Consider the following 23855-nt stretch of genomic DNA (forward strand, 5'->3'; position numbering starts at 1 on the left):
ACATCACCAGTGGAAACACATAAATGAGTCAATTCAAGCATTTCTACATCCATAAGTCTTCAGAATCCTTGCAAATGAACTTCTTGCATCTCCTCCTCATTTGAGGTGAGCTGCAACTGAGTCCAGGTTTTAGTCAACCAACCAAGGAGACTACGAGAGGTACTCTCATCCTCTCCCACTAGCCCACTGCATCCAGCATCCCCAGTAGGCAGACCAACATTCGTTATTTCAGCTCAATATGAAGTCGTGATTTTCCATTTTTAGCCTAGCACCCTCATCTCCACATATACTCCCCAGATTTGTGCTGATGGTAAGTGAACAGCCTGCAGTTACTTGGGTAGATAAACTGTCTTCTTCTGAGATGACTTGATGTTTGGCCACCAACATGCTGATCTTGACTCCAGCAGTGGTGGGGGGTTGGGGGTAGAGTGAGAATCGGCTTCCTCTAGGAAATCAGGATCCAGAAACCACATTGTTATTTGGGGGAAAGTTTATGAAGGATTACTAGCTAGTACCAGGAGATTAGGAACTGAATAATGTGGACAACTGTAAAGAAAACAAGAATGGGGGATATAGGGAGTGGCCAGTACCTCTAGGCTAAGGCAGGACACCCATGGAAGGAACAATGTGGACGAGGCCCTATCCACCAGGGCTGAGATTCGGATCTTGCTAGGGACAGTGTGACTGTAATCCTGGATTGTGAAGAAGTCACCTGAGGTTTTGCAGGTGGGATATGGAAACTGCTAGAGTGTCAGTGAAACCCACCAAGATGTCACCGGTTGAGATGTTGGTGGAACTTGCTGGAAAACCTCCAGTTGGGGTACATGGGAACTTGCTGGATGGGGAGCCCCATTGGGTGTCTTGCAGTTCACTGGCCACTGCATGCTGAAGAATCAAGGAAAAGCACACCAGGTTCAGGAAGAGAAGCCCCTTCCTCCTCTGGTGCCTTTGCAGCACTGCCAACACTTAACATAATGCTGGCTGGCAAAGGAGAAATGTTTACAGGGTCCAGCTCTAGAAGGCAATGAGTGGATAAATGGATAATTGGTGTGCAAATGACTTCATCCAACAAAGGACCGACCCAACCATCCCTCAACCTTGGGCCTAAAACCGATGATCCTGCCATCTTTACATTCCTATTTCCCCTTCAAGCTCTCATTGCCCTGTGTATCTGGCTTCATTTCTTTGGTCAACCACCCCATTCCTCCACCTTGGTTAAGCCCAGTTCTCTGCGTAGTCCATCGGTGTCCTCTCACGGCCTGATGTGGCTGGGTGATTGCAGTCTGGGAACTGAAGGAAGTAGGCTGAAATATAGGATGTGATGGTCAGAGAAGGAATGTTTTAATCTGAGATTATGAAGGAGTTGCCATTTTTAGTAATAATTGTAAGATCTTTGTATGAACATGAGAATGAGTGGCTGAGGTAGGGTGGACAATGAAGAAGGAGCCCAGGAACTGAGAAGCTAGAATGTAGGGAAGAAGATGCAAATTCAGGTATATGTCATATACATGAATCTTCAAGAATGAAAACAGTGCTGAAGAGAATAGTAGAGAACCAGGAGATAAAATCCTCATTAAATGGGAGTGGACAACTGCAGCATGGAGGGCTGCGGGGAATGTAGTCTGATGACATGAGACACAGACTGGCAGGGGGCTGCTGAGGAGGGAGGGAGGTGGGAGAAAAAGTGGGCTGGAACCGGTCATGAGGACCAAAGGCATCTACCCATCTTCATGCCCTGAGCCCCATGAAAGTTGGCAGTGAAATAAAACCAGCCACCATTTCGGAGGTTGTAGAGGAAGCAGTGTCCTCAGGAGAAAGCCAAGCTTCTTTTAGAACATGCCCTGCACCCCATTAGGGAGCCCCAGGCTCGGGGCTCATTCAAAGCAGATGGAAGACAGAGAGGGTTCCCCTAATTAGCAACTAGGGGTTGCAGAGGGCCCCCCAAAGGAGGTGGTGAGCTGGGAGGTGTGGACTGAGGAGAGCCCTGGGGGATGGAAGCACGGAAGATGAGGGTGACATAGTGGTCTGGGCTTCTCGTGAGGAAGGAAAGGAATTTAGGACACGATGGGATCAGTCCTGGCACTGTTAAGGCAGATAATGGTGTGGGCTGCGTGTAAGGGGAGGGTGAGCGATGGGCCTACACCTGCTTGCCTGTTCTCACCCACAGGGAAGGACATGATCCCACCTCATGGGTGAGGGTCTCAGTGGAGATGTGGCGATCCAGGGCCGAATGCGTCTTCAGCGAGCACATTATCTCAGGTGGCTAGAGATGATTAATTTGCTGGTTTGCCAGTGGCTGTCAGAGTCCCACCCCTTGGCATTGCCTTCAGACCCAAGCAGGACAAAGAAGTCATTCCTGATAGACCCATTTCCCTAAGACTGTTTGCTGCAACTCATGCCCAGATAGGAATTTCTGTCTGCATCAAGGTTTATGATTACAAGCAGGAGATACTGACCCCTCATTGGAAGGCTGTTGGATAGTTCACATATTCAGTGGCAGTGCTGGGGAAACAGGCTTAGAACTCGAGTAGGAAAGAGATGGGTGAGTATTCCATTGTCATGGAATCATGCCATAGGAAAATTTGGTTAGGACACGAGCATCCTGCTGCCCAATACTGAGCCTTGTCTCAGGCACTACTGCCATTCGTTAGACTGCGCAGGCCACTACCATCAATCTGGAATGAATTCTAAATAAATTCTAGACTGTCCACTGCTCCTTTTTCCATACTCAGATCACATGCCTTAAGGGATGTGCCCGAGCTCTAGCTCTCCATAGAGGCAAGTATCTGTCCTGTGCAAGGAGGCAGAGAGAGAGAGATACAGAATGACAGACCCTCTAAACATAAGAAGTGAGTATGTGGCTGGTCATTCATTTCCCTGGAAGAGCAGCCATTATATTAGTCAACATAAGGATCAGCTGTAACAAAAACCCCCAAAGTACAAGAAAGCAGTTTTGTTTTCTTCCCTCAGAAACATAAGTAGTCCAAGTTTAGTGTGGTGGCTCCATGGATCTAGGCACCTATCGACGCACAGCTCCGACCTCATGGTTCACAATGGCCATTTCTGCTCCAACCATTACATCTGCATTGCAGCTTAAAGGAAAGAGGAAAAAGGGAAGAAAGAGGTAGTTGGCCTCTCCCTTCAGGAAGACTTACCAGGAATTATAAACACTGCTCTCTCTTAATGCTCCTTAGCCAGAAATTAGTCACAGGGCCACCATGAGTTGCGAGAGGAGTGGCTGTGCAGCCAGTTATAAGTTTGATGTTCTATTACTGAGGAACAGTGGGGAGAATGAATACTGGGAGTCCCCTAGTGCTCTCTGCTGCTTTCAAGACACTTACATTTTACAGTGGTGAAACCACTTTGTACATTTTCCATGCTCCCCTTACCCCAAAATCGCCATGGCATGGGAGCCACTCAACAGAAAACACTTGCCACCCTTGAATCTCAGGGCTTCTCAGGACATCGTATAATGATCTACTCAACCACATTTCCGCTGCTGCTGCTTTCACTGCTATTCCTTCCTGACGCTATTACCTCATTTACCATGTTCACTGCCGAGCCTGGCAAACTACCAAATTATCGATATTGATTGCACATTATGTTCAAGTCCTCTCTCTGTTTTGTTCTTTTTATCAATTTATCCAAGGGTGCTCTCTTATTGAGCTGACACTTAAGCCCCAAGTCATGTACAGTTTTGCAATGACTTATGTAAACAAGAGTGATGGAAGTCAAGGGTGCTTTGCGGCCATGGGATTTAACCATGAGCTTATTTTATTGCATCTGTCAAAAAAATCCTAACAGATGAGAACATGCTGCCTTTACAGAAGAGAAGAACCTGGGTCTGATCAACTGTTTTTCTAGGGACACATCTATTTTCAAAATAAAATCAAGCCTTCATAGTGTTAGTAATCTTGTATGTCAACTGTATATGGAGAGCAAGTCACATTAATCGTAGTGTTATCATCTATGTTTACATACAAATACTTCATAGATCTGTATTTATTTGCTACAATAGATATATGACTCTCTGGCTTTATATCGATGAAAACGTAGTTTAGAAAATATGCAGGAGGGGGTATATTTGTGAAACTAATTGCCATAGGATGTCCCATAGACTTCCTATTTTTTAATTTATTTGCATCATCAGTACTATATCAAAATGGTTACCATTGTAGGGAAAAAAAGGACAGGGTGCCACTTGCCTGTCCAGAAGATGATCTACCTTACTCATTGTAGCAGGGAAATACCAGGAATACCACGGATTATATACACTGCTCTTGCTTCATGACCCTTAGCCAGAATTTTGTCACAGGGCCACCGTGGTTCTGGGCAGGCCACTACCATCACAGAAGGACGGATACTTGCCTCTATGGAGAAAATACCAGAGATACCACTTCTTGAAATAAAGTAATGATGTATCATTATTTACCCAGTCACATCTTCAGTAGAAAATGTATCTGTGATCTACTACAACACTTTTTTCTTTTTTTTTGCCACTCATGCTTAGCAGCCATATGGGCCCTGTGCCTCACCCATACCCTCTTGGATCCTACATTTCAGCACACATGACCCAGCTTCCAACCGGCCAATCACTGCATTCCTTTGTCAGGGGCTTTCCCTGACCTGCAAAGTGCTCTTTGCCTCCTGGTGCAGCCAGCAGCTCTCAATCAATGATGGGTGAAAGTAGGTGCATAAATACCCCAGCTCTCCCCGTGGCATGTGTCCACTTCAGACTCCCAGAGCTTTCCCTGCAGAATTAAGTTCCAGTTACCCATAGCCATACGTGCCTTTACAACCTCCCTCTTCTGCTGTCTTCCTGGCCTTACCTCCCCTCCCCAGTCCCCCACTGGTGTTACCTTCCCTGCTCAAACAAGCCACCTTTACTTGACTCCTTGTCTCAGAGTCTGCTGCTGGGGAAAGAAATGAAGATTGAAGCAAACGAAAGAATGCTTGCTGATGGATGCTACCCAGAACATTTGCCTAAATCACAACTTCTGATTCACAGAGAGGAATTGGGATAATGTGGGGCTTTAAGTCAAAATGCTTTGCTCATGATTTAAATCACTGGATATATAGATTCGTTTTACCTCACTGCTGGTAATGTTTTCCCATAACTGAGTGCTCCATATAGTCATCAAGCACGGCCCTCAGTGTAGCCAGTAAACCTACTCATGACAACTCCATTTTGAAAGTGTCTGGGTGAAGGGACTGCACCATGCAGTATCCTCTCCTCCAGTAGGGCCTGGCCCTGCACCGAAGGAGGCTCATCCTACTTGCTTTGGCCATAGGTTTACTATTGAAAACACATGCAGCATTTTAAGTGATTGCAATTGTTTCTAATAGAGCAGCCAGGATTTAAATGCAGCTCAATCTGAGCTGAGACCAAGCTCTGAGCCGTGTGCAGAACTGTGGCGCTGGCTCCTGAAAGCTAAAAGCAGGGAAGGGCTGCTCACAGCGGCTCTTTGGGCCGTGGCTGTGTTAATCCCACTGGAATAAGGACAGCAAATAAGGGATTAGGAAAGGGCTGGTGCCTGAGTCACCCCAGAGCAGTTCCAGGTCACATGTGCACCAAGACTATGTGACATTTAGATGTCTCGGGTCACCCCAAGCCAGATTAGCTCTTAGTCCTTGCTTGGCTTTGCCACGTGGACTTGGAAGCTCTCACTTGTAAGCATCCTCCTTACCCTTCAGAAGAAAATAGATGATGAGTGTTCAAAAGGTGCATGAAGCAGATTGGCTTCCCCTGCTTAAACCAGACCTTAGGGAAGCCACGGAATCTTCTCCAGTGACCCGAGAGAGGGCTGTAGGAGCATTCTCCTTCCCTCCTTCCTCTCTGTCCCCCTCTCATTTTTTCCTCTCATTCTGTCTCTCTCTCCCCTGCCCCCCTCCCACACACCTTTCTCTTTGCTGCCTTTCTGGGCAGCAAGAAAGCTCTGAAATTTAAAAGCAGATGTTCTCTGACATGGCTTTGGGTAAGGCCATGTGACCCCGGGCTGCCCCTCAGACAGTCTTCGCAGCTGCTACCCCTCTCCAGCGTACTCCCCCGGTCTCGGGGTCTCTGTAGCATTCCTAGTACATGAATAATCAGGTCGAATGCACCAAGCCTCGCAAGGAAGTCAGTTGTCCTAAAATTCTGATTCCCAGAACCACAGCAAATGATTTCAGCTTATTTACTAGGATCAAAAGTTGGCAAATAACCATGTCTGAGGACGAGAGACTGTTATATAATCATCCTTCTGCAGGACAGTGAGGTCACATGTTTGCCCATTTAATCGCTGGTCAGGGACATGTTTGATTGCAGATAATGTGCTCACTGGCCCACAACTTAATTACTGAGTGTCTGAATCAACGAAGCTTTCAGATGTAGGTCTTGCCTAATGGTGCATCTGTTAGAGATCATCGCCTCCATTTGGCCTCTAAACGAAAGGTCTGGGGGATACAGCAGGCCATTGCTGGTGCTGTTCTCAATGACCTCTCATTGAAAAACATGCCAATTCCCACGGTTTATTTTCTAGCCAGCAGTAGGCATTATTGTTTATATCCAGAACCAAATGGAACCAGTGAGTCCAGGGTGGCAAATACTGGTAAAGCGTCTCTTGGAAGCACCAAGGAAATTTATACCACAACCATTTTAATGTATTTGCAGCTGGAGTCCAGTTATCCAGACAGGAGGGTTCCAGAGGGTAGAGGGTAAGGGGGATTCCTTTCCCGAGATGGTAAAGAAAATATGTTGGGAAAGGTCTAGGCAAGTAAGCAACCAATAAAGTAGGGTCAAAACGTTGAGTCTATGGGTTGGGGTCCCCGCAGTCTATCAGGATCTAACGACAGAGTTTGGAGCCCAGTGGACCTCTCATTAAGGGGCATGTCTCCTGGCTATTTCTTCCTTCCCGGGGCCCCACCCCACATATGTGTGTGGTCTGCCTGGATTCCAAGTGGAGCTCCCACCCTCCTCCTCCTCAGCCATCATTATCACACCATGATACCTGCTGATGACTTCAAGATTTGGGGGAAAAATAAGTTCGGAGTGGTTTTTTTTTTTTGGTATTTTCTTATTTGTTGAGGATTTAAGGAGTGTTCATCTAGGCACAATTGTGGGTATTTAATAACTATTTCCTTGCCTGCAAAGTCGAATCAATGCAGCATGTCATGAGAAGTTACAAGCTGGATTCATCCAAATGATTCTACACCACTAAGCAAGGGCCTAATTTCCAACACTGAGCAGAAATGTCCACGCCCTACTGGGTGACTAGCCCTCTAGAAGTGGAGATATCTCCTTTGCTTCTTTAAATGCCTCCCACTGAAGACAGGAAAATTTAGCTGTGGCTGGGTCAGGAGGGTGAGAATCACTGAGCCGGAGAGTCTCTGTGTGAGGCCAGAGCCGGAAGAGACAGTGTAACACAAAGCAAAACAAAACTATAAATCATGAAACCTTACCCGATTTTGTTTGGTTGGTTTTTGTTGTTGTTTGCCTAAAGCCTGCCATTAGCTGTGAGGCAGTGTGGCTTTTGTGGGTGAGTGGATTGACCGAGGCTGTGTTCCAAGATGCTTCTGAACAGGAAGTCCTCTAGGACCCTGTCTTGTCTGGTTCACCATACATGCATGAGCAATATTAGGGAGCAGGAATAGTTTCCAGAGAAGCTTAGAGCCCTTCTGTATGTCTAGAGACCATAAGCAGCCCATACACCAGGGTGAAACTCTGCCTGCTCCTCCCCGCCCCATCGCTCCCCCCAACTCGATTTTCCAGTGCAGACCTGCGTTTGCTTCGCAGCTCATCCACAGACAACAGGGAGCCTAAGGGGAAGGCCCCCCTCCCTCTGGAATCTGCATCTTGAATACATCCTCAGTGAACCAGGGGAAGAGCTGGTCATAAAAAGGGGCCTTGTTATCTGATAGTGCACTTCTCCTAGCTGGGGGTGGCACTGAATTATTTTGTACACTATGGGAGTCAAACGTTATGGGAGTCATGTTTCTCCTTTAATAAAACAAGCATAGGTTTGAAGGATATGAGGTCAAGTGCATCCCAGAATCTGAAAATGATTGCTTAATTGAGGTTGTTTTCTTTCTCTGAAGAACACCTTTAGGCAAGGGTGGTGTTAAGGCTGTAATCCTATTTTACAGAGGAATCCCCTCTTTTATGATCAGCATGTATATTTTTCTGACAGTGTGATTTGCCTTCAGTGTGGGATCTAAGCAGGTCCGGTCATTTGCTTAGAGGAAAAATGAACTCAGTGTATAAGCTCTGAGGTTTGTTCCTCTAGCAACATGCTGACAGGTCGTGTTCTCCCATGGTGGTTGCTCGGTGTGTGGTTTGTTGACTGAATACATGATGATATCTAAATGTTAGGACAGTATAACCTCTCCTTTGGAGAGAAGCACAGCAATTTCATTAAAGGGATGTGAGGCAAGGAACTAGCTGTGGGCCACTTTGACGCATATAGTCAGCATCAGGTTAAAATCCCAAGGGCGCATCAATTACCAAGTTAAACGCGGTTTCTATTTCAAACTAGATTGCAAAGCAGTGGGATAATGCCACCCACCTTCAAAGGGAACTAAATTTAACTGATCAACCTGTGCTCCTTGAGTCCAAATAATCCCTGTTCTCATTCCCCATGAACCTTTCCGCGTTTTGTCTTGGAGGGGGACCCCTAATGCTAGGTCAGCCCAGGAATATAACAGAGGGAGGATCATGGGGATGGCACCTGCAGATTACTAGCGTTCCTTATATGGACCTAATCATAATGGAGGTTTTTTGTAAAACTTATAACTGCTCCAGTTAAAAAGGAGGGATTCATTTGGGTAATTATTAACCCCCACGCCCTGGGCCTAACTTTTAAAATTCTGCTGTGTCATTCAGCTCCTCAGGAAATAACCTTGGAAGCAAAGCTAATTACCTTCCAACCTGCGCCCCTAAAATGTAAAATAAAGATCATACAAAATCAGTGGTTGAGAAGATTCTGGAGAGCCTCGCTTGTTCCGGATGGCTTCTGCTGCAAAGGAAGACGCGTTTCAGCGTCCCACGCAGTCCTGACCCCCGCGGGGCCTTTCACCCCGCCTCCCGCATGATATGGGAAATGCCACGCCAGGGGGGGAGCGGGAGCCCAGCGGTGAAGGGGATTGGAAGCGCGGCGGTTTTGTGGGGTGGGGCTGTGTGGCTCCCAGCACTCAGCCTAGAGGCCCTGGAGCCGCCAGCCACTAGGGCCAGAGCCAAGCGCGCTAGGGCACCGCTGCTTTACTGCAGCTGCTCAAACCGGTGTTGTTTCTAGTTTTTCTCTCTCTCCTAGTGAACCTTCAACGACTTGTACCTCGTTTCTCCCCCATGGAGAAGTTGCACATTAATTGGTTGTTTTCAAACCTGTAAGATAAATAAGGCTGTTTCATCCTGATGTGTGGATTTTTGAAGAGCCATTGAGCATAAAGCCTGTGAATTTTTTAAATCACATCTTCATTGAAAATAAAATTCTGTCTTTTCCTGTAATATATGTACTGTCCAACGTGAATATGGAACTTGATTGAGTAAGTCCTGTAAACAGTGAATTTGGGCCTTAACAAAATAAAATACATACTAAATTAAAAGCTCTCAAAAACCCATTGAATTTGTCTAATGACTCTGGTCTGTACTATGATGCAAATTTGATTTGAGGGACTGCATTAAAATAGGAAGGCAGTTTCTATAACATTGAACCAGAATTTAACCTTGAAACTGAACATGGATCCTTTTTATATAAGCAGAGGGAACATGGAGGTAAATTTTATAACCCTCATTAGGAAGGAGCTGAATGGCTGGGGGTAGCACAATGCCACGTTATCTACACCCTGTTCTGCTGACAGTTGATGAGGCTGGCATGGTTTGTCCTGACTGATAATCTCCACCCCTTACTAGACGTGTAGATTAGACTCAGATCATCAGGCTAAGCCACGACCCAGTGAGATGTCTGTGCAGGACCCACGACTAGATGGCCACCCCTTTGGGAAAACCTAAGCTCATCAGGTCCTGCTGAGTCTGCATCCAGTCACGTGTGTGCCACGATGGTCTCACCTATGGAAACTGACCTCTGTGAAACAAACACGAAGGACTACTTTCTGCTTGGGATGTGGAGAAGTATGTCTGATTTTTTTTTCTTTTTTAATGGCAGGCACTGAAGCAAGGATGAAAGCATGGTGTTGGGGATCTCTGCTTGCCAGGTAAGTGACACTCTTATCTTTAAAACTGTGTGGTCTTATGGTTACCAAGGGGGAGGGAGAAGGGGAGAAAGGGGCACAATAATTCACAATCACAATATAGGCTGGTCATGGGGATGGTAGTACAGCACGGAGAACATGGTTAATGATCCTGTAACATCTTTCTGTGTTGATAGTGCCCACACTAGAGGGGGAGGATGTAATAGTATGGGCAACTGTTGAACCACTGTGCTGTATATTTTAAACCAACATAAGACTGGTACTTTAATAAAAAAAAAATACTGTGTGGTCTTGAGAACCTGGTCCCTCAAATCTTCATATTGTGAAGTCGCACAGGCATCAGGGAGGACCAGAAGACTCTAGAGGGGAATGGGTGGTTCTTTTTGGTTCATGATAGTATTGGCCGTTGATGAGTTTCATAGAGACTTCCCACCCTAGCAGCAGGAGACACTACAGCCTTGGACAGCTGAGGTGTGCTCTGCCCCTGCTTCTTGTTCCTGTCTCGCAGCTTTACTCACTATGAACACTATAGGACCTGGGCAAAGGGAACTTCTGAACCTCTATGGAAGTAAAATGCACTCACTACAAAGATCGTCCTTGGAAGAGTTATACCAACGGTGCCCGGTTCCTCAGGCAATGTTTAACTTCGTTTGCAATCAGTCAGCCGTAGATTTACCCACGGTACCCAAGAATTCCGAATGAGAAGCTCCACTACGGCAGTGAGGGATTTGGCTGGCTCTTAAATCTCATTTCTCTCCATGTAGGGGAATACTAGCTCTCTGAAGATATAAAAATTAATTTAGCCTACATTCACATTTTATGTGTACTCAAGTGTTTATTTGAACTCATAAAAAGCTTACTGACATAATTTAGAAGGTGAAGAACTAAAATAACATTCCAAATACTGCTCGAAATACTGTGGGAAATAGCGTAGAGAACTTCCCATCAAAATCCTTGTTGTGCATGTTGCCCTTGCCCTTTCCTAAAATCATCTCTCTCCTCAAAAACCACACCCTCCGAATGGTGAATTATTAAGTTGATTTGCTCTGCAAGGTGCCAAACACGAAGACAAATTAAAGAAGTGCAGCCAACTAGAAGGAAGAGATATAAATGTACAAACAGGACATTTCTGCTAGAGTCTTAGGCATTCAGGAGGTTCATAATCTTCATACAAATATAGAAAACTTTTTAGTGAGCTATTTTCATTTGCGTCCTCTTCCTCTTCAATTCTTCACATCAAGCCTGCAGAAGAAAAACCAAAGGCAGTTTAGTTCGGTCGCATTTTCATGAGATATTTTTAGGCATAACTTGGAAATCAATACGATAAGTACATAAGTACAAGTTAAAACCGAAGGCCTCATTTTCACTTGGAAATTTCATCTCTCCATTTCATGAATGTAAAGGGAACTATGCATAGACGGTGTGACCATCAACTTTAGCACTTGTGATTTAAGTAATTCCAAACTAAATGAGGATGGTTTCCTCCTGAAGGGTTAGAGTGTAATGCTGACCTTATGTTTATAACTTGCAAGACCTTTGGTTGTAAATTTGCAGTCATGACTCCAGTTCTCCACCGGGCCCTATGTCCATCCCCATTGCCATGTAACTTTTTAGATTCCTAGTATGGTGGGTGGAGTATGTAGTTCCTCATTCCTGAGTTTGGCCATGTGACTTGCTTCAGCCAACAGAATTAGGCAGAAGTGTCTATTGTCAGCCTCAGCCTCCAGAGGTACCACGTGTTTTTGTTCAGTGTCCTGCATGCCTGCCATTGCCATATCCAGTGTGTGCCCAGGCTCACCTGTTGATCCCAGGAGAAGGCCGAGAAACATGGAGCAGTCCCACCCTAGCTAACACGCCCCAACCGACCAACCCCCCTGTAGCACAGAGCTCCCAGCTGACACAGAGACAGAAGGGAGCCCAGCCTACATCAGCCTAGGTCACAAACATATGCACCACAATAATGAATGATTTTGTTCTAAGCCATTGGATTTTGGGGTGGTTAGTTATGCAGCAATAGCTAATTGGTAAGGTGCTATTTCTTTTCAAAGCTCTTGTATTAAAGGAATCACAGGACATTATTTACACATTTGTTTTCCATTATCCCTTGGTGTCATTCCTTATGTGTTTTACTTACATGAATGGACTGAACCTTTTCTAAGAAATGGAACGCTCACATTCTTTTTTTATTACCAATGGCTGGAGAAAGACAACTTCACAGACAAGGGCCTCCCCCTGCAGTGGCGGACACTGTGGCGTGGCTCTCTCCACATCCGTTCACAGCCACCTCCTCCCTTGCTTTTCTCTACTACAAAGGCTGGTAGCTAAATACTCTACTTTCCAGACTCTCTTTAAAGCGATAGCCAGGGGATCCATCCAACCAACAAGCTCTGAGGAGAATTCTGCTGCAGAAGTCTATTAGAAAGCTTTGCTCTCCTGTGTATTTCTTTCACAGTTACAAAGCCCATTGTGTCATTTAACATTTATAGCATTGCTGTGATGCAGTTTGTGTTATATCCATTGTTGAGATGAAATACAGACAGGTTCAAAAAGCAAAGTGTGCAGCTCAGAGTCTCAGAGCTGATAAATAGAGAAGCTGGGGTTTGAACTCACGTGTCCTGACTCGGGGGCTCCTTTCAGTCCACTAACAGGAAAGGTTTGGATGGTTCTCAAACCAAGGGGAGAAGGAGGAGGGTATTAACAGTTACAATACTGAAAACATATCAACACCAGTCAGCACAAGCTCTCATATTTAGCTATTTTTTTTGGAGGAGGGGATCTCATTTTTCAGTCCATGCCAGTCACCAAGAGGCAGCAACATACCACCTCCTTCCTAGCCCAGGGTTTCTGGGTGAAATGCCTTTTGCAGACCAGCAACTTCACAGCATCATCCCAGCCCTCCGTGCCAGGCTGTGCCCGACCTCTCCCTCACACACCCTGCACTCGAGTCTGCTGGACACTTACTGCCTCTGTAACATGACAAGAACCTTCAGGCCTCTGCCTCCTTGCTTATAACTGTTGACTAGCTGCCCCTGCTCCCTGACTTCCCATGTCACATGCTGCATTGTAATTATTTGCTTGTCTGCACCATCTCTTACCTCTCTCATCCTTTCCCGCATAGCTGTCCTGCCACTAGGCTGTGACCTCCTCAAGGGTATGAACATGCCCTCTTCATTTTGACACCTCACTGCCCATCATGACACCTGACACACAGCAGGGGCCTGTGGATTGATGGGTTAGACCCTTGGAGACATGAGAACAGGACAAGAACTGGAATTGGAGGTACAGTCAAACCTACTTTCCTCAACGTGAGGCAGCAGGAATGAGCAAGGGGCCATGCCAGAAACCAAGAGGGCTGATTTCATGATGATCAAAAAGCCCTCCAGGCCCACAGTGCTATCAGATCTGCCCTAGGCCACAGCCACAGCTCCATCATGGCTGGGGTGTGCTCAAGCCATTTTACTGCTCTGGGGGGCTAAGTGAGAGGCCCATGACAAGTGCCCTTGAAGCTGAGACATTCCTTGGGCTTCTCGGAGCAGCATGGAGGGGAAGATGAGTCATAGCAAATTGTCATTGAGGTTGATTTCTCTCCAAGCAGAGTCCAGGCCACAAAGCACCATCTGCAACCCAGAAATGGGAGCCATTTCTCTGATTGGCTTCTCTGACTCTGCCCGCCACGTATCTTCCAAGATGGAGTGAAATCATGGCCATACCAAGAAATGTAGGATGAGCCTTTTGCAGTGACCCTTTAGTGACTATTTAAAAGCCCTAAGATGCCCCTCATGACTGGGTTCAACTTGTGGACCTTTCTGACTTTGAGACAGTTTTAGAAACATAGGGAAACCTTGATTTAGTTGCCCAGACCATCGTGGCCATGTAAGATGGCCACACTATTTGGAAAAATAAATGCGTGGAATTCTTTATGCGACACTCATCCCAGAGCAGCTGTGCCTGTGAACCAAGGGAAGCAGGAAAAATTGAGCCAATGCCATTGGCCTGTGCTTCATATGGGGGTAGAGAAATAGCTGACAGTGATAGTGCTGATTCTGACCACCTACTATGCGCCACACACACCACCACTGACTCTATAGTTACCTCACTTAATCTACAAAGTGAACCCGATTCTGCCTTGTAAGAAGGGGCCAGGCAAGAAGCGGCAGACTCAACAGAGGGGTCATCACCCTGACGTTCTGTGGACCACCCTGACCACCCTGACCACCCCCAGCCTCCCCACTCCCTCCTGGTTCCCAGCAGAATCCGAGAGGACCCAGCAGCCCTGCACACAAATACTGCTGGTGGCTAAGGTCACATAAGACCTTCCAGGAGTGCAAAGCCCCCAGAGGACCAGAGTGTCCATCCTTAGCCTTGTGGGACTCGGCATATTCTCAGAATGCCTGTTACCAGAATACAAGAATCCAGAGACTTGGGGTCAGGGCTCAAATTTAGAAATGGGAACAAAGGGAAGGGATCCAGAGCTAAAACTGCCCACACTGTAGAGCATACTTGTTTGTCGGGTTGTTGGAATACAAGTGTGTTGGGCGGTATCCCAAGCCACACTGCTTTGCCGCCTAGATGACAGCTGTCAGCTCTTCTCCTGTGTCCAGTTCTCCTGCAGGGGACGTTTGCGAGAAAGATGTGGAATGAGAGGCAACCTGCGGAGAGGTCACTCTCCAGCTGCCACACACACCTTTCGTGCCCAAATCAGAAAAGGCACGGAGTCCTTCTTGTAGTTTACACTGGAGAAAGGCACCACACCTTGGCTGGTGCACAGCGATACAACAGATAATTCCCTCATGTCCCCCTAAGGCCAGGCTGAGGAGCGTGTGATGTTTACTCCTTGCCATGACCCATTTATAGCTGCGTTACTCAGTCTCCACGGCCCCTCATATATCACTTAGGGAAGGGAGTCCACTCAACACTTGTCTGCATTTGGTCCTTCAAGCAGACACTAGGGTGCAGTGCAATGATTACTTCCTCCTATGTGGTGCTAAATCATAGAGCCATAAACACAGTGGCACTCAAAAGTAGTTGAGAATAAGGCTGTTTTTCCTGTTCCATCCAGTTCCGTGTGCAATGCCGGACAGCACTCCTAGAGCTGCTGGTTGAAGCTTTGGAGTTTGTTCGAGGGCATCTGCGGGGTCCTTTAGAGTTTGCAAAGCACATTCACACACGTTGTCCCACATGATGATGACCACATGGAAAGGGAGGCCATGCAAGCTGCAACTGAGGTGCCTTTGGAAGCTCACATGCCAGGGTCAGGGAGACAGGAAGTACACAGCGTGGAGCTGCACCCAGGGAACTCCAAACCCAGAACTCTTTCTTGTATCCCAAACAGCCACTTATAAGGTAAAATAAACAAAACTCTAAGTAAAAACTTCAGAAACACTTTTCTTAAACTAAGAAACATCCACCCACATTGTCTTTTATACATCATGAAGCCTTTGGTGGCTAAAGTAAACATTGAAATGTTTCTACTAATAACTAGTAAGGCAGGGAAGATGAGAAAGGCACAAAGAGCAGGACATGTTTTTGTAAAACTCTGCACCTGAAGTCCAGATTCAAGTAGTGTTATGTGCTGGACATGAAGAATTTGAGTGACGTTAGGGAACAGGCAAATGCATGGCAAGGCCAAATCTCATTAAAATAAATTCAAAGGTTTTTTTTTAATTCTATTGTATTAAGAGTTTGTTGTAGTGGATATCAAGTCAGAGTCGGGGGCCAGCGACTGAGACAACATTGAGTTTGGGGAGCTCTTGGTAGAGAAAGGCCACTGCTGGTGGCTCCTAGTTCATGCTCAGTGTCTCTCCATCGATCAGTAATGTCACAGAGATCACCTTAGACCTCACTGACTCTTAGTATTTTTTGCAGTAACAAGGATGGTGCTGAGTGGGCCAGAAACTCAGTATTCAAATTAAAATCTCACTTTTGAAGTACTATCAGGCAAAGATAGAACTAAAGGTTTATAATCTTCTAAAAGAGTAAAACTAGCTTCAAGGTGTGTGTAACTCCCGGAAAATGCACATTAAAAACACAATGAGATACCACCTCACACCAGTTAGGATGGCCAACATCCAAAACACAACAAATAACAAACGCTGGCAAGGATGTGGAGAAAGGGGAACCTTCCTACACTGCTGGTGGGAATGTAAATTAGTTCAACCATTGTGGAAAACAATATGGAGGTTCCTCAAAAAACTAAAAATCAAAATACCATTTGACCCAGGAATTCCACTCCTAGGAATTTACCCTAAGAAAACAAGATCCCTGATTCAAAAAGACATATGAACCCCTATGTTTATCACAGCAGTATTTACAATAGCTGAGGTATGGAAGCAACCTAAGTGTCCATCAGTAGATAAATGGATAAAGAATAGGTGGTACATATGCACAATGAAATACTATTCAGTCATAAGGAAGAAACAAATCCTACCATTTGCAACAACATGGATGGAGCTAGAGGCTATTATGCTCAGTGAAATAAGCCAGGCAGGGAATGACAAATACCAAATGATTTCCCTCATTTGTGGAGTATAACAAAGAAGCAAAACTGAAGGAACAAAACAGCAGGAGACTCACAGACTCCAAGAAGGGACTAGTGGCTACCAAGAGAGAAGGGTTGGACAGGTGGGGGGGGAAGGGAGGGGGGTTAAGGGACACAATAATTCACACTCACAATATAGCTTGGTCACGGGGACAGTAGTACAGCATGTAAGAATATAATTAATGGTTCCGTAACATCTTACTACATTGAAGATGGTGACCACATTAGAGGGGGTAAGGATTTAATAATAACTGTTGAACCGCTGTATTGTATATTTGAAACCAATGTAAGATTGTTTATCAATGATACTTCTTTAATAAAAAAAAAAAGAAAGATGCTTGGAACTTGGGTTTTAGTATTATTCCTCATTTTAGAAACTAGGAAATTAAAATCCAAAGGCTTAAATCACTTGTGCAAGGTCACACAGCTAATTAATGGCTGGTCCTGGTTAAAAGCCTGTCCGGAGCTCTTTCCCCTACACTAAACTCTTTTTTAAAATTCATATAAAATGGGCATACATAATCTGTACATAGTATTAGAGGCATCTTGCATGAACAACTGATATAGAAATGTATCTGTAGTGTATCAATAATTTGACTTAACATTCTTAATACTTGTTCTAATGAACACCAACATGTAATTTTAAAACTATTTCTTGTCTTTTCAGAATTTAGCAGGGTTTCTTTTTAATATTTTTTAAAGTAAAATACACAAATCTTAGGTGAACAACTTGATGAATTTTTTGACATATGTGTATACCCACGAATGGCTTTTATTTTTACATAGCTCTTAAATAGTACTGTATATGCCAGCATATCCTCAAGCATACCCTCATTTCTCATTTGTGTAAGAAATGAACTAGTTCCTAGAGACAATTAAGTAAGCTTCACTTTTGAAAGAGAGGTTGGGGATAGGAAGGGAGAAGAACTTGCCATGGTCAGACAATTGAGAAATACTGGTTGAAGCAAAGATAAACCATTTTCTTAGCCTTAGGGCTTTAAGGATACAAATGTGTATTGGCTGTGGGGATGGTACCATGTAGCATTTTCAAGAATTACTCAATTACTGAGCCATTTTTCCAGTTTTCTACCATTTGCATTTCACTTATCATTCATTATATCACAAATAGGGTCTATAGTGTTTCATCAGATGGATACACCAGAGTTTACTTAATCGTAATCCTATTATTGGACACTTAGGTTCTTAATCAGTTTTGCTGTCATAAAAGAACAAAACTTTTTCCACATGAACAGTTTCTTTAGAATGCCTTCCATCAATTCCTAACTGGGTTGGGAGACATAAAAATCTGCACTGGCTGGAACTTTATCCATCTCTTGAGCACCCCCCACCCTCATTATTTCCGCTAGTATAGCACCTGCTACACAGAAGATACTCAGTATCTGTCGTGGGAATGAGTGTCTGTTTCATGACCATTTTCTGGCTTGTCTTTGTGAGTATCCTAAGAGGAAAATTGGTCACTCTTTTTTCATTGAGCATGTCTTTGATTACTAGTGAGGCTACACATTTTCTCATGCTTCTCTACTAATTATACATCTACTTTTGTGAATTTTGAGTTCATTTCTTTTATCCATTTCTCTGTTAAGATGCTAGTGTTTTGCTTCCCAATTTGCATGGGCTCTTTACATAATTGTACATTTCATGCCAAACAATTTTCTTGATAGAGTTTGCTATTATGTTTGGGGTTTTTCTCCAGGACAGAAATATTTTGAAAATTAGCAAGAGTTTGAGGGATGATTTTGATGGCTGTTCTTTAAAAAGCTATCTAGGAAAGCTTAAATCAGTGTCTGTATTTTTTTCCCCAAGTCATTCCAATCATTATTTTAAAAGTTATAGCTAAATTTTACCTTTTGAAGCCATGATCAATGAACTTTAATTTTATCATCTTAAAAGTGGTGAGGTAAACAATGAAGGATGTTCATGAACAGCAAATAAACCTCACTTTGGAGATGTGGGGTCTTGTTTATAGGCTGTTGTATATCACTCCCAGTCTTGAGGTGGGGTTTTTTTTTAAAGTTACCCAGAACAGGAGCTTAAACTTGGCTACACATTGGAAAAGGCTGGGGAGTTTTTTAAAACCTCAAGGCCCAGGCAGCCCCAGACCAATGAATGACATCAAAGTCTCTGGAGAGGGTATCAGTATTTAGCTCTACAGGCCTCCGATGTGCAGCCAAAGTTGAGAACCATGGGCCTCAAAGCACTTTTCCAACTTTAATATCCATAAGAAGTACCTGGGGATCTTGTACAACTGCAGACTGTGTCTCAGGAGGCCTGGGGTGGGGCCTGAGGTGGTGCCTTTCTAGCAATCCTCCCAGAGACTCTATTCCATTGGTCCACAGACCACACTGGGATAGTCAAGGGTCTAGAGCAGTGGTTCCCAGTGAGGACCAGGGTTGGACATTTGGGAATACGTGGAGGCATTTTTGGTTATTACAAGCAGGAGATAGGGGTGCCACTGGTATCTAGAGGGTAGAGGCCAGGGATGCTGCTATAAGCCTCTTAGAGCACCCAGAACAGCCCCCACCCCGAAGAGTTATCCAGCCAAAATGTCAGCAGTGTTGAGGTTGAGAAATGCGTCTGAAAGAAAATGATCCCCAACCTGAGCTGGGACAGCTGTGTGCTCTGGTGTGAGGGGAGTGGTTCCGTCTGGGACATTTGTGATAAAACATATGAGTGATTTTCTGATCAACTTTAATGAGATTAAGAGCCCTTTCTGGGAAATTAGATTTACCTGCCTTGCTAAATTAGCCTTGTAACAGTCTAATGGCCACTTGTTCCTAGTCTAACAATGTTACCTAACCACAGTTTTTCCTATTCCAAGTTTGCACTGGCTTTTTGAGGCCTCTTTAAGCAAGTATGAACTAAAGCTCTGACATGTCTTTGCAATCAGTTCATCAGAGAAATTGCTTTAAAACCCTTTTTCTCGCCAGCCTCCAAAGCCACTTCCCTGGTGGGACCCTGTCTGTTCCTCCAATCAGTGTTTACTAGTGCCTATTGTGGAGACATTTCAGTGCAGACTCTGTCTTCAGATCTCAGCTCTCCTGCTCACTAGCTGTGTCACCGTGAGCAACTGTTCTTCCAATGTATAGGGAAACAGTAGTATCAAGCTTACAGGTTATTGTGAGAATAACTTTAATTAAAGCATCTAATCAAGTGCCTCCCAAATATAAGTGCTCAGTAAATGTACACCATTACTATTATTCTGAGACAAAGACCCACACAAAGCTTACAAGTCGGCACCTCCCTTCCTCCCCTTTCTGCCTTCCAAGGGAGATTCAGTCTTTGTCACCTTGGCTTCAAGCTATTTGTGGTGCTGATGGTTGCTGGAGGTCTAAATGGGTGGTGAGGGTAATTGAAACAAGTAGAATAGAATTGAATTTACAAGAAAAAAAGGAGGGCTGGAGCAATCTGTGGGTAATTGGATTTAGGGGAAAGAATGAAGAGGTATTTGGGATAAGAAGACTCTAGGATGAAGGAACCTTGAGCTGATAATGAATCAAGAATGTTTTTAGGTAGTTTTACTGTGTGTTTTATGATATAAACCTTTCTTAGGTGAAGATTTGCATTCCTTTTTCAGGCCATTTTTGGTGAAGGATTTATGTTCCTTTGGGATATAGCTTTGTTCTTACATGTGCTTAAAGGGTCTTAAAGGTGGAAACTAAAATACCTGATTTTATTTTGGTTGCATTATATACCAGAAAATATACTGGGCACTGTGGATACACAAGGGGATAAGGTATCCCCTTTCATGGAGCTGTACATCTAGAAGGAAAGTCAGACAGTAACATAAGTGATGGCAGTCCACTCATCCATGGTGATGGGCACCGCTGTGGCAGGACAAACACAGGAGGCTATGGATGCTCTGTCCAGCGAAGGGGCTATGGAAAGGCCTTTCAGAAATAGTATTTAAACTGAGACTGGAATGACACTTAGGAGTTCACCAGCTAATGATGGAGAGGAGAGAGGGACACTGGAAAATACTATTCTAAGCATGCATAGCGGCCTAGAGTCTGCATGACACCTCTGTGAACTGGGAGAAGTTCAGTAGGATTAGAGCAAGGAATGCCCTGGATGGGCAGAAATGCAAGATGGGAAAAAAAACTGGTGAGTCTGAGCCAGTTAATTCAGGCCCTAAAGGTAATGGGGAGCCACTGAAGGATATTCAGTAGGGCAGTGACTTTATCATTTCATGTTTTTTCTTTTTTTGAAAAGTCTGTTGACTTCAGGCTCTGGCAACTAAAAACAATTGACAAAAGCAATCAAGACAATTTGGTACTGGCACAAGAACAGACCCATAGATCAATGGAACAGACTAGAGAGCCCAGATATAAACTCAAGCATATATGGTCAATTAATATATGATATAGGAGCCATGGACATACAATGGGGAAATGACAGCCTCTTCAACAGCTGGTGTTGGCAAAACTGGACAGCTACATGCAAGAGAATGAAACTGTATTGTCTAATACCATACACAAAAGTAAACTCGAAATGGATCAAAGACCTGAATGTAAGTCATGAAACCATAAAACTCTTAGAAGAAAACATAGGCAAAAATCTCCTGAATATAAGCATGAGCAACTTCTCCCTGAACACATCTCCTCGAACAAGGGAAACAAAAGCAAAAATGAACAAATGGGACTACCTCAAGCTAAAAAGCTTCTGTACAGCAAAGGACACCATCAGTAGAACAAAAAGGCATCTTACAGTGTGGGAGAATATATCTGTAGATGACATATCTGATAAGGGGTTGACATCCAAAATACATAAAGAGCTCACATGCCTCAACAACCAAAATGCAAATAACCCTATTAAAAAATGGGCAGAGGATCTGAACAGACACTTCTCCAAAGAAGAAATTCAGATGGCCAACAGGCACATGAAAAGATGCTCCACATCACTAATTATCAGGGAAATGCAAATTAAAACCACAATGAGATATCACCTCACACCAGTTAGGATGGCCAACATCCAAAAGACAAACAACAACAAATGCTGGTGAAGATGTAGAGAGAAGGGTACCCTCGTACACTGCTGGTGGGAATGTAAATTAGTTCAACCATTGTGGAAAGCAGTATGGAGGTTCCTCAAAAAACTAAAAATAGAAATACCATTTGACCTGGGAATTCTACTCCTAGGAATTTATCCAAAGAAAACAAGTTCTCAGATTCAAAAAGACATATGCACTCCTATGTTCATTGCAGCATTATTTACAATAGCCAAGATATGGAAGCAACCTAAGTGTCCATCAGTAGATGAATGGATAAAGAAGAGGTGGTACATATACACAATGGAATACTATTCAGCCATAAGAAAGAAAAAAATCCTACCATTTGCAGCAACAAGGATGGAGCTAGAGGGTATTATGCTCAGTAAAATAAGCCATGCAGAGAAAGACAAGTGCCAAATGATTCCCTAATATTTGGAGTATAAGAATGAAGTAAAACTGAAGGAACAAAACAGCAGCAGACTCACAGACTCCAAGAAGGGACTAGTGGTTACCAAAGGGGAGGGGTGGGGGAGGGTGGGTGGGGAGGGAGGGAGAAGGGGTTTGAGGGGTATTATGATTAGTGTACATGGTGTGGTGGAGGTCACGGGGAAGACAGTGTAACACAGAGAAGACAAGTAATGACTCTGTGGCATCTTACTTCACTGATAGTGACTGCAATGGGGTATAGCGGGGGACTCGATAATATGGGTGAATGTAGTAACCACATTGTTTTTCTTGTGAAATCTTCATAAGAGTGTATATCAATAATACTTTAATAAAAAAATAAAAAATAAAAACAAGTGAGAAAAGGCTCTGAGGAGTGAAGTGCACAGGTCACTTTGACAGCTGTGGGCCATTAGTGCTCCAGTTGTTCAGTGAGGTCACCTGGGTGACAGCAACAAAAATGGTGGATGAATGGAGTTTGCAAAGCTTCTTTTAAGGTGAAGAGAGGGGCCAAACACATCAGAAACTCATACCACTTGGTCAAGGGCTCTTTCCTGAGGATTGAGAAAGGAGGCCCTTCACCATTAGCAAAGGCCCAGGGGCTCCCCACTGAAGCATTTCAGCCCCAGGTCTCAGACTTCCATCAGGGCTTGGGACAATTCCCACAGGCCACACAAGCATTACTTGGAGAACTAGATATGAGACAAATCGCACGTGACCACAGACTGCTCGGCAGGCAGTAGGAACTCATGCTGAGCTCTCACCTGTCAATTCACAGTATTCTGTGGGCTAGGAAGAATCTGAGCTTAAATAGAGCAGAAATGGACAGTCTCTCCAATCCCATGGCTTAATTTATTGAACAGGGAAAATAAGCCTTGGGAGGGAGACAGATCCGTTCCTAACGATTTAACCATTAATAAAGCCCTGCTATAAATGGAACTCAGGAGAGATGGTGGCGTGTCAGAGGGCAAGGGAGTGGGTCCCATTAGACAAACTAGGGCAGGCAGGGAGAAAGTCATTGTGTCTCCTGACTAGTTAATTTGATCAAAGATGACAGGCCTTGTCGTTTTTCACCTGATTGAGAAAGGATAACGAATATGCAAGAGGTTTCTTCCTTGTTGTTGTCTTTCTTAGAAGATGGTAGTTTCAAAGAGGATCCTGAAAAGAATAAAACTGATCAAATGTATCCGTTTTCAGTTTTGTGCTTAAAAATCTGTGTGTGTGTGTGTGTGTGTGTGTGTGTGTGTGTGTTCAGAAACAAGTTTTTACAGGAAAAAAGTGTGTGCTTCTTCTAGGGGTCCCTGTGGCTGGATCACTGCCTGGCATCTCAATGAATGGAACACCAGCTCCCGGGGAGGGTGGCCCTTCCATTCGTGTGATTTTGGGTGATCCTCTCCATTTTTTTTCTTGTTTCTTGTGTTCTTTTTTCTTGTTGCTGGTCTGGTTGTCACTCTCTGAAATCAAAAGAGCAGGAAAACTGTCCCAATACGGGGACAAACCAAGGAGGGAGCAGTGTACAAAAGCTAAAATGTATCCCTCAGACATTGCATTTTTAGTTCACTTCTAGTTTTGCCTTCCCTGTGAGGCTCTGCCTTCTTCTCTCCACGTTTGGAGCACCTCCTCCCTCATGACTCAAGGAAGTGAGGAAAAGCCTTTCCCCAGGGGTCAGACTAGGCACTTTAT

The 23855-nt window shown here is 44.4% G+C and overlaps 1 protein-coding gene across 2 annotated transcripts in view; it reads right to left on the reverse strand.

The window, feature by feature from the left end:
• Positions 1 to 10991: 10991 nt before the first annotated feature.
• The window catches only part of SMPX (small muscle protein X-linked), a 49538-nt gene continuing 36674 nt past the window's right edge, over positions 10992 to 23855 (reverse strand). For both annotated transcript variants that reach the window (XM_036912828.2, XM_036912830.2), the window contains exon 5: positions 10992 to 11424. The gene's annotated coding sequence lies outside the window, so the exon portion shown is untranslated. The remainder of the gene's footprint in view (positions 11425 to 23855) is intronic.

The sequence above is a fragment of the Manis pentadactyla genome, chromosome X, assembly GCF_030020395.1.
Source record: "Manis pentadactyla isolate mManPen7 chromosome X, mManPen7.hap1, whole genome shotgun sequence".
Lineage (NCBI taxonomy): Eukaryota > Metazoa > Chordata > Mammalia > Pholidota > Manidae > Manis > Manis pentadactyla.